Here is a 12,721-nt window from a genome sequence, read left to right on the forward strand (position 1 = left end):
AAAATCTTAGATATAATCACCAATGTTTTTATGAAATCATGATATTGCGTTACAAAATACAAATTTTGACGTATACATACAAAAATATGCGCAAAAATCACAGAAAACGAAGAGTTCGGATGAAAAAGAAGGAATATTAAAAGGAATATATATATATATATATATATATATATATATATATATATATATATATATATATATATATATATATATATATATATATATATATATATATATATATATATATATGTATATATATATATGTATATATATATATATATATATATATATATATATATATATATATATATATATATATATATATATATATATATATATATATATATATATATATATATACGGATTTTGAGCGAAGCGAAAAATCTATTTTTGGGTGAGATGGCCATGTTGTCCTGATGGAAGTTCCTTAAAGTAGATTCTTTAGGGATATATGTACTACAGTGATATTCCCAGAGAATTTTACCTTTAGGTATCCAAAATTCTAACTCCTGGTGCAAATATCCTTATAATTTCTCCTTAGGGTATCTCATAATATCAGCGGACGCATTCTTGACACGCCTCCATAGCAATCTGCACCCCAAACAGCGTTTTGCTTCAAGGAGTATGTGGCAAAAGGGAGCCGTGCAAAGGCTCTCCCCTCTCTCGTAATACTATTGGGAATACAACAGCGCCATTCCCACGACGGCGGACATTCCTTGTAGCATTGAGCGTGGTGTTACAGATACAGTACCATGGGAGGAATACTGTGAAGATCTTTTCTTTTAGGAGAGGTGGGTGGGTCCATCAGGACGACATGGCCATCTCACCCCAAAATAGATTTTTCGCTTCGCTCAAAATCAGTTTTTTGGGCTGCAGCCATGTCGTCGTGATGGAAGCATACCAGAGCATTAGTGTATCTGTGGATTTTTAATCAGTGTCTTAACCTTATAGCAACCTTTTCTATGGTGATGAGGGACCACATGAAACAAGGGACCTTACCGTTATTCATCACCATCACTAATCATAACCAATGTTAGTGCTTCCTGCCTCCTACAAGGAAGAGTCATTCTAGACCAGGGGTTCCCAACCTTTTTGCACTCGCGACCCCTTTGCTAAAAATCTGAAACCCATGCGACCCCCTACTTAGGGCTTACTATCATCAGCTTAATTTTCCTTTTATTTTCTGTTAAGTTAAGGAGAGGGAAAGAAACATCTAAGAAAATATTTAAAATTGCTGTAATTATTTATTAACAAATTAAATCACATTGGTCCAACCTGAATTCACAAAGAGAACATATATTTCTTAAAATAGTATTAACATAGGTTTCAACAGCTATCCAACCCAGCTAGTGGGATGCCTAATGTTGCATTTCATCAGCAAGCTTTGAAATTCGTGGCCGAACGTTTGTTAGAACAAGTCTCATGTCATCTCCCACATCCAATCTGTTCTTATTCTTTGTTTTCATATTGACAAGATTGGAAAATCCTGCTTCACACAAGTAGGTAGAAGCAAATGGAACAAGGACACGTAAAGCTATCATTCTGATCTTGGAGTATGGCTGATACATACCGCACCAGAACTGAGTCACGGATTTCACCTTGAAGAGATCACGAGCTGAAGAGTCAGTCGTTCCTTAGATCCAGATATTCTTCTTGGATTTCATCTGGGATGGTGGATACATCGAGTTCAGTACAAAATGGGTTCCTTACTAGGGCCTCCTGTTCCTATGAAAGCTCAGGGAAGTAACACTTAACTTCCTTTTCTAAAGACTGAAGATGTTCGGTAATCTCATCCTTGAGGAACTGATCCAGTTGGATGTGAGACTCATCCATCACTCCAAAAAGTTTTTCAAACATAGCGATGTTTCCAAGATTGGTTTTCCGACACAAGTTTTGCAGTTTGGAAACAAAGTCCCGAAGACTATCTTGAAAAAGGAGAACATGTGTTTCCCTTCCTTGAAGCTTCAAATTGAGCTTCTTCAGCTGGTCAAAAATGTCGGCTAGGTACCCAACCCTTTTATTCCATGCTTCATCTTCGAAGAGGGCAACAAGATCTTTCCTTTCTTGAGTCTCCAGGAATAGCTTTATTTCATCTTTCATTTCAAAGACACGATTAATAACGTTTCCTTTTGACAACCAACGTACTGCTGTGTAGAAGAGAAGGACTTCGTGGTCAGCATTCATGTCTTTACATAGTTTTTTGAATAGGCGAGTGTTGAGTGCTTTAGACTTGATATAATTTACAATTTTGATTACAGATTCAAGCACTTCCTGCAGAAAAGCAGGGAGAGTCTTATTGGCGAGAGCATATCGGTGAATCATGCAGTGGAAGCCCTTTGCTTGAGGTGCTAGCTTTTTCACTCTCGATTGGAATCCTGATTTCGATCCCAGCATAGCTGGTGCCCCATCCGTACAAACCCCACACGTTTTCCCATTGAAGATCTTCCTCTTGGAAAAAAGTTGAAACTTTTTCTATTGAATCATTGGCCTTTAAGACACCGTTCCTGCCGTTTGAAGAAATTCAAATCCTGTCATATCACAACAGCATGCTTGTCAGACACAACTCACGTCTACTGCTTACTTATCTCCTTGTTAAAATAAAGTAAAAATGTTGAATAATGCACGCTTTGGAACACTGACTTGTGGTGAGTAATTTACGAGCCGGGTATAAATTTCTTAATGCATACGATAGACACGTAAATAATAATAAAAAAATGCCCGACTAAGAACAAATAGATACACGTGAAACATATTGTCAGAAGAGCGAAAAAGAAGTGTAATCAGTTAAATGTTGTTACTTGAAGGTTTTGCAGAAATAAGTTCTTTTCTATAAATTTCTGTAGTTTTGTCCACCAAAAAATATAGAAAATTCAGACAGCTTTTCATCTATCTCTTGATAACTTTGCTCTTCCTTTTGCTAACAGCTCTACATTAAAAGATTGTTATTCGAAGGTTTTGCAGGAATAACTTCTTTTTATGAATTTTGTCTAACAAAAATACAGAAAATCATACAAGAACTAAAATAACAATAACTCACATAAAGATAGGCATCAAATTTATAGTAAATCGTAGCCACTTAAAATTCAAAGAGAAAACTAAAACTGTCAAAATAATCAAGTTTGTCTTCAATATTCAAGTCACAAGTGGAAAAGTGAAATAATCCACTCCGTAAATGACTGGAAAAATCTAATCCATCGTTTAAGAAACAACATATAAACGTCAAACAAAATACACAAACATAAGAAAAAAATAAATTTTCAAACATGATAAACAAGAGAATAATAATCATCACTTAATAATAACTTACCCTAAAATATAATACCCACACAAAAATATACATATGAGAATGCAGCAAGGTATCACACGTAGCACACGTTTTGCTTTGCACCGAAACAAAATAAATGTAAGAGCATGAAAAATGTAACTGATGAAATAAAATTAATTTTATCCCAAGCTACTTCTAACAAGGCTACGCGACCCTCCTGCCAAGGCTTCGCGACCCCCCCAGGGGTCGCGACCCACCGGTTGGGAGCCCCTGTTCTAGACCGTAGAAAAGGGATCTTGAGGTTAACATACATAGTGAGACCAAACATAAGTACACACTAAATATACAAATAGTCTCATAGTTGTATATTTTCTAAAATAACATCAGTGTCTCTTATCTCTATCTTTTGATGCATACAAATATATGAGGGATACTTTGGTAAGTTGAAGAACTCTGGCATGTATACATACAATTGTCTGGCGAAGGTGGACGCACCACATTCTAATAGACATTTATTAATAATAAATGACTAAAAGATGTTCAGTAAAACATATGTAGTATGACAATGGGATTATAGATTATACCTGTAACAAGTACAAAGACTATATTTCCTTCTTGAAGGAAGAAATGATGAGTGCCACTTTCAGACTGAAGAAAATTATAAAACAATTTTTCTTCATAGTTCCCGTACTGGTTACTTCTATCTGCACTGTGTACTTCGTACACCGGCACTAGTGCTATCTGTATAATTCCACTCCTGGGATTTTGAACAAAGCCAGCGTTATCATGGTAACACTTAATTAACCCTGGACAGGTAGCGTGGCCAAACCCGCCCGTAACAGGTAGAGTGGTATCATATGTGTTACACTCCCTTTGGGGGGGGGGGGGGGGTTTAACGGGAGGATACCAATTTACAATTTTTTTTTTTATAGTTTACTAGCTTAAAGAGTCTACTTTCTACTGGTGTAGGAGAAAAAAACTTTGAATATAAAATAACACTCTACTTACATAAATACGAAAATAAGTATAAAAATACAACTTTTCCTAAATAACTTGCACTGGACACTTTAAAATAAAACAATGAACAAAAAACCACTTGGGTGCTGATACTAGAGTCCTGTGTGCACAACTTGACGTAAAAAAATCGCCGATATCAGCAAAACTGCCAGATCTGTAAAGAAAAGAAAAAGCGGTTAATTTTTGTATACGCAAAATCACTACAAAATATTTGTGTGAAAGGAATGCTATATTTATAGTGGTAATACTTATTATATTTGGATGAATTTTTCCAAAAGTCATCTACAATGATCCCAGATGATGGCAAAACCTTAGGAATTATATATAGTTAATATAAACTGGGCAAAAGCTTAGTTCAAATGTAACACGTACCGTGCGCCATTGACGTAAAAGAAAGGCATATCTAGAAAGAGTACTAATAATTGATGTATAAGCAATAAAATGGTAAATAAATAATCTATGATGACCCTAGATGACAGCAAAAAGGTTAAAATTGTTTTTAGTAAGTGTAAACGGGTAAGAAAAATAATTCGTGAAACTTACTACTTGAGTTGGCACTGGTTGTAGGTGTAGTTGACATGGAACTTCCAAACAGGCTTATGGCACTTGCCACACAAAAGCTTGGTCCTGACATTAGAAGAAGAAGGGCAGAGAGGGCATCTGTTGCGCTTCTCACTTCGTTTTGGAGTGTCTGGACTCTCGTCTTCGGGCTCTTGTACCGCAAAAACAGAGCAAATGAGGTAAGTCAAGTCCCTTGGGAGGTACCTCTTGTTTGCGAGTCTTGAAAGTGCTGCATCACGGGCGAGTTCCATGGCCAATTCCGCAGAAAATTGCCTCCTGTTATACAAGGTGTTGTCAGGCAAATTTTGGTGGATAAAAAAGGAATTATTCACAACAAGATTGATAATTCCATAGAAGACACATACGGCCACCTCCGGGTCTTCCTGCTGCAGGTCAGGGCAGAACATATCTGATCGAACGTGTCAACTCCTCCCTTTGTGGCATTATAAAACATGTGCATGTGACTTTTATGATCCTCAATAACTGTGGGATTGTGATGAACTGTGGAAAGAATCTGGATCCTTTTCGTCGGCTTGACACGTTGGCACAAAACGGTGACCTTGTCCTTGTAATTATACGTGGCAACAGATTCGCCTAATTCCATGGGCGTTGACAGCAACACAGTAGGCAGGTACGGTTTTGGACGAATAGTACCAACTAAATGCATCCCACGTTCATGGAGAGCCTTGGCTAGTGGCAGGGAAGTAAACCAGTTGTCCGTCGTGACAATACACCCAGCCTTCCTGAAGGGTCGGGTTAGCTCCAACGTGAAGTATTCTCCCAAGGGCGTACTTGTATTGGTAGTTCCCTTGCCCAGGTAGGGAATGGCATTGCACATGTAGAACGTGTCTGCATCACATGCCATAACTAACTTGATGCCATACCTAAGAGAAAAGAAAACAAAATAAAAGAAACAATGAATATAAAGAAAACAAAATAAAAGAAACAATAAATATAAAGAAAACAAAATAAAAGAAACAATAAATATAAAGAAAACAAAATTAAAGAAACAATAAATATAAAGAAAACAAAATAAAAGAAACAATAAATATAAAGAAAACAAAATAAAAGAAACAATAAATATAAAGAAAACAAAACTAGACCTATAAAATTTTATTTAAAAATTGCATATATATCAAAAAAATAAAAAATATTGCATATATATATATATATATATATATATATATATATATATATATATATATATATATATATATATATATATATATATATATATATTATATATATATATATATAACTTTTTACTTACTTTGCTGGTTTATTCGGGATGTACAGTACATCCTGAAATGGCACCGTCCCCTGAAGCCAAGGAGCTGCTCATCCACAGTGAGATGCCCACTGGGTTCATAGTTGGCAATGCAATTGGCAATGACCTGGTCCCACAAATTCCTTATGGGAGCAAATTTATCATGTGTCACACGCTCCTCCCTCGTGGCAATGCTGTCAAAACGTAGGGCCCTCTGAATAAAGGCGAAGCGGCGTTCACTCATGATGCTCCTGTAAAAGGGACATTCTAGAGACTTAGAGAACATCTCTTTCGCTGTCAGATGATTGTCCTTCCATGCCCCTGTCATGATGAGGATCCCAAGGAAGGCACGTAACTCCATGAGGGTCACATCCTTGAAGGTGGGGTCGTTTTGGCTCTTGTATTTGTTCCGTAGGGTTAGGATTTTGTCATTGGTGTGGATGACCACTTCTGCAAGCATTATATTTGTCAAAAATTTGTCAAACACTTCAGCAGGAGTCCTACACCCGAAGACAGCCATGGTAGGACCGGCACTGTCAAACTGGTCAATCTTCAAGATTGGTGGCATTGTTGGGTTTGGCTCTGAGTGCCACTTCGTGTTGTCCCTAGCCATGTAAGAGTTATCCGGCAATCTCTTCAATGCCACACCTTCTGCAGGGCAAAGAGGTCCTCTCCTCCTTTTCCTACTCCTCATCTCCAAAGGACTAAAATGAGGCACAGGAACCGCAGGATACGCTGAAGAAGGCCCAGGAGCCGCTGAAGAAGGCCCAGGATACGCTGAAGAAGGCCCAGGAGACGCTGAAGAAGGCACAGGAGATTCTGCAGGAGTCACAGGAACAACGGAAACAAGACGAACTACGTGCGAGACAGCAAAATCATGTCTCTCTTCATGCGCTGTTTCCGCTACTTCAGCAGCCAAAAGTTGATCCTCGTTTTCCTCACGCAGCAAGGTTTCATTGTCGACCAGGTCGTCCTGGATAGTGTCTTCTTCAAAGGTAAGGGTCAAAGGCTCTTCTTTATCACTACTGACGAAAAGGAGCTCCAAAAACTCCTCCTCCTTAAGATATTTCTTCACCATGCTGAAAATCTGAAAACAGGGAAAAATAGAAAATTAGAAATTACCCTCAAAATCACATTGTTGCTGCTTTCAAAACTAAATGGCGATTGGTACAAGTACCTACACCATTCACTGATATGTTCCGATAGACATAATTACATTATTTCACTAAATAATAATACAGTACTGTAAAATACAAAATGTTTGCGTATGCGTGACGTACCCCTTTTACGGTAACGTGGTTGCTAATATGCAACAATTCCAACTTTGGAGGCCGATATCTGACGAATGAATCGGAGTAGAGAAGTGGCGAATGTTTCCTGCGATGAAGCTGGTGAGCAACTAACGGCTCCTGGGTAGACAGGCCAGAGCCTGCAAGGCGTCTATGTGCAGAAACGAAAAAACGAGTTTTTGCGCCGCGTCCCGGCCAAATCCGACATCACGCTACCTATCCAAGGTTAAAAGAAGTCACACCTAAGAAGGGTGACTTATTCTCCCTTTAATTGACAGTCCCAGTCAATTAACTGTTCATCGTAGAATTAGACGGCAGGTTAGATATTCTACCTGGCGTCACCACATATTGCTTCAGATCATGGATTTGTCTAGCATTATGCATGTAGAACACTCATCCGTTACATGTGGGAGGACATGTGAGGTCCCAAACCAAAAACTGTTTACTATAGTAATTAGGGGGCAGGTTTTAATACAGTACCTACCGTCACCATGAAGTGCTTCAGTTCATGCACTTGTTTTGCATAGTGTTTGTAAAACACTGTATAAACGAAAGAAGTTCAGTGATGAAGCAATCTTTCTCAGATCATAACCTGCGGGAGTACTGTCCGGATCTGCTCTACGAATAAAGTAGGTGAGCTTCACCCTTAGTTGTTTTAGGGATATATTTAATCCAGAAGCTTCTCCTTTAAAGAGCTGTCCTCCCCTGAAGTCTGAAGTTTTACGAAGATAGACCTTTAGACACTCTACAGGACATAGAGAGACATCTTCCTTCAGAGGGCAGATTCTGCAGGGACCACACCTCTTAGTGGGTAGCTCGTTTTTAGCGAGAAAGGATGGATCAGGAAATAGATTCAGTTCTCCCACTTCTGTGAACTGAATGTGACCCTCATCTCTGGATAGGGCCACTATTTACTAACTTTAGCCCCAAAGGTGATAGCGAGCAGAAAAATAACCTTTTGGGTTAGATCCTTAAGAGAACAATCTTTATTGTTCCAAGATGAGACTTAATGTAAGACCTTGTCCAAAGACCAAGAGATGGGCTTTGGTGGTACCGCGGACTTAAGCCTAGCACATGTCCTTGGAATCTTATTAAGGATTTCATTCGCCATATCCACTTGAAAGGCATATAGGAGACGCCCAGTCAAGGCTGACTTGCACGTATTTATCATACTGGCCGCCAGACCTTGGCTATGAAGGTGGACAAAGGACAGAAGAAGTTCATTGAAATTTCTTTCGGTCCTTTTGCTTTGACAAACGCAACCCACTTTTTCCAGAAAGACTCATATTGTCTTCTAGTTGACTTCGCCTTGTATTCTTCTAAGAATTCTATATTGCCTTTTGAGATCCCTTACCTTTTTCTAACCGCTAGAGCGAGACAACATGAAATGAAGAGTTTGTGTTCTTTGTGATAAAATGAAGGCAGTTAATTTCTGAATCTTCGGAAATATACCTAGGGCCAGAGCTAGGACCAGCCTCCTCTAGTCTATTAGCCGCACTAGAGGATCCCCGTATGGGGCTATAAGGCATGGTAGGTTCTTGAAGACGCTCGTGATGAAGAGGTCGAATTGCAGTTCCAGGACTTGTTTCCATCTGGGAGAGAATATATCTGCGCCCATGGACCATTCCAACTCTATTGGTATGTATCGAAATAGAGTATCCACTGTCACATCGTTGATCAGTTGTAAATGAACTGCTGGTAGGTGCCGTCCCTTCAAGAGAGGGATGGGTAACTTCACCAAGACTGAATGAGACGTTCGAATGTGACGTTTTATTATGGTTTCAGTGTCCCAGATCAGTCGAAGGGAGCCTGATCTGTGTGGAGGGCGCTTCCCCACCCATGAAAGGACCAGCAGAGTCTTGGGACTTTCGTGCTCTAATTTTTATTACAGAAGCGATTAAAGAGGGACCGATCTCAGTCTTTTTTTATCTCTTCAAGCGTTTGATGCGTGTTTTCCCCAAGCTCTTAACGCATCTTTCCGGTGTGCCCTTAGCAACAGGTCTGTCACTATTGCGAACTGGGGAAAGTTTAGCACTTTTCCCTGTTGCCATTTTGGAAATCTGACTGATTATATGAGTCTCTTGACAGACGTCGCAAGCTCCTTTTATATTCCCAAAGAAAAGGGGAGTTGATGTGACTGAGGGCTTTGATGGATTTTTAACCATCGAAACCCCAGAGCTGGAGAAAGTCGAAACTTCTAGAAGCTTATCTTGCATCCGTGATGTCCCGGGAACCGGTCATCTCTTTGAATGCATATTGGCCCGACACTTTGGGTGCTGCCCACTCCAGCCTCTTGATCAGGTATATTAATACCTGACCTATTTCTAGGCTTGACTTTGGCGTGACTAAGTTCATCAATCCTTTGAAGATACTTAGGACTATGAGTCCGACATGTATCTTTCAGGTCTGACAAGACTAAGAACACCCCTAATTGGAACAAGGTCTATATGTTCAGAAGGATTAACATTCAGAACTTGCTGTTTTTTATGAACTTGTTGAGCGGTGACAAGTTCAGAATGACTCATTGATATCTTGAGTCCTTCTCGTGAACACAAAACAGCCTTCCCTGGAACTCGATGGGCTATAGTTTTCTTACCACCTGTATGCTCTATAGCTCTCAGGTATACTCCTCCAGGAGGGTTTTGAACTGTAGGAGAAGGTAAGGAAATAATGGTAGGGACATTTCTGTTTCCCATCAATGGCTCATCTTGAATAGGCTTTGGACCGAAGGATCGAAGGTCCTGCGATTCTGGGGGAAAGTTCCTCCCAGCCGAAGCGTCTTTATGCATCGAGTAGCCAGTAGGCTTAGACTTTTGACCATCTGCCTGTAGCACCGTGGTCACTGGAATAGTGGGATGTTGTTGAGCAGCCTGGATATTTCCAGCATTTTCGATGTTCTTTTAAGGCTGAGGACCCTCAACCACAGAAGATTTTCTAATTGAAGGAATGCCCCATTTTTGGAGAACACTTATGTTCTCCATAGTGGCGTTCTTAATTACTTCCTTAATGACTTCGTGTGGCAAGAGGTCTTTATCCCAGATGTTGGAAAATATTAGCTTCCTTGTTTCGTGTTTCCCTGTTGCGTCAGCGAACACAAAATCTCTACATGCTCTCCTGGCCTTCATAAAGGTGTAAAGGTCCTTCACCAAGATAGCCATATGCATTTTGGCTATGACCATGAGCATGTCTGGGGTACTTTCGTAGGTTGAACACAACTCTATGTAGTTTTATAGAGAAAGGGATGTCGCAAGTCTCTCCTTTGACTCACGTTCATTACACAAGAGCAACTCAGACAATTTAGGGAGATATACCTTGAATTGTCGACTTGCGATGTCCTTGTCTAACTTTCCTACTGAAAATGTCAAATGGACTTCCTTCCAGTCCCTTTCCTGTCCGGGAAAAGCTAGTGACAAAGGCTTGCACTCATCGAGTGTGGGACATGGCTTACCAGTCCCTACCGGTTTGGCAACAGAAGTAAATGACTTCCCCATAAAGGGGAATGAGAGTGAAGTAGGAGCAAGAAAGGAAGGGTGTCTGTTATTCAGTGAGAATACCTTCGACCCTGCCTTTCTCAGACTACCTGAAAGAATAGTCTGTGCCTTATCATGGTTGAGAATCAAAACCTCCTTTGGTTCCGCTCCTTTTCTTAACTTTGGTTCGTACTTCAGTCTAACCCAACAGTTAGGGAAAGCATCAAAGCTTAGACAAAATTGAATTTTGTCCAAAGGAACGGCATCTATTTTCTCTGAGATGTAGAGATTGCCATTTTAAATCGGCATCTGCTCCGCAAACCTCCAGGGATTGCTTATGTAGCATGTTGGTAGGTCTTGATTCAAGGGTCGTTTGACTTACCCCTGGGAAGCCACAAGAGAAGCTTTATGGGGCTCTATCTTGCGTTTTACTTCCTGCTTTTCGTTTTGTTTACGAGACATCTCTATTTGATTCTTTAGCTGGATACATAATTGTACCACATTATCCAATAGAGGGGTAGAAGACGAAGATGTCGACATCGATGGCTCTATAGCCGGCATAGGCGGAGGAAATTCTGACACAACATTTTCCTCTTCTACCTTGGGACACTTCTTGCCCTTAATCCCAAAGGTTTTCTGGCCGTCAGGGGATGTAGTTGGCTCCTGAGGCACTACTGTTTCCTCACTTGTTTCCAGAAATAGTAGCTTACGCACCCTATCATTAGGTAGGAGAGGCCCCGAAGAGATCTTTTGAAAGCCTCTCACCCAGTTGCGTAATTTATGTTGAGCTGTATCCCTAATCTCCGTAGACTTGGGATTTTCACAACTTTCGGACATTAATGTCCGACATATATTGCAAACCTGTGGGTTCCAATAATGTAGGGATCCGGAAATGATATTGCAGGGGGCATGAAACTTGCAAGTATTATGCCCGTAAAAATACTTATTCTTGGCCTTGCAGAGCACTGCAGCACAAGGTATCTGGTGTTCCTCTTGTAAAGAAAGGAAAACCAAATGAGTATACAATGGATTATCTCCTTGACAATCAACATGCAAATGTCCTTTACAATAGAGTAGCTCAGAACAGAAAGCTATAAAGGGATAGTAGGAGATACATATTTGTCTACCCCCTGTGAGCAAAAGCTGTTGCCTCCCCTCAGCATTAACTACATGGAGATTTCTCTATAGAGTAACTCCAAGTAGAAGGACTCTTACCCCTAGGGGTAGAGAAGTATCAAATCACTGTCCCAAAATAATGTAGCTTAGGATAGTAAGCTATAAAGGGATAGTAGGAGATACATACATGTGTACCCCCTGTGAGCAAATGCTGTTGCCTCCCCTTAGTATTAACTACATGGAGATTTCTCTATAGAGTAACTCCAAGTAGAAGGACTCTGACCCATAGGGGTAGAGAAGTATCAAATCACTGTCCCCAAAAAATGTTAATACTGTGGGGTCAGGATGACTGATTCTCGATCAGAATATTGAAGAAAACTATTCAGTCAATATATGAACGGTACCAGCAGAATGCTCGTACAATGGTACCCAAGGTATGTCAGAAAATACTACTGTATCATGGTACTGTAGTTTTCCAATTGTAGTAACTCTATATTGCAATTTACTGGCTACTGTACATCATGTATTGTAGTCTAGTCATTATGCTGCCTTCATAGTAGCATATGACAGTATGGTCCATCTAGCATGAAGCCAGCTGGACTAGGGAAATAAAGACATATATTTGTATATCCTACTCAGCCTCTTTGCTGTAATCTTCCTACTAAATTAAAATATAGAGTTTCCTGATCAGGGAGACTCAAGGAAAAAGGATCCACCCTTTAAGGGTTATGAGTGT

This window comes from Palaemon carinicauda, chromosome 7, assembly GCF_036898095.1.
Source record: "Palaemon carinicauda isolate YSFRI2023 chromosome 7, ASM3689809v2, whole genome shotgun sequence".
NCBI classification, from domain to species: Eukaryota; Metazoa; Arthropoda; class Malacostraca; order Decapoda; family Palaemonidae; genus Palaemon; species Palaemon carinicauda.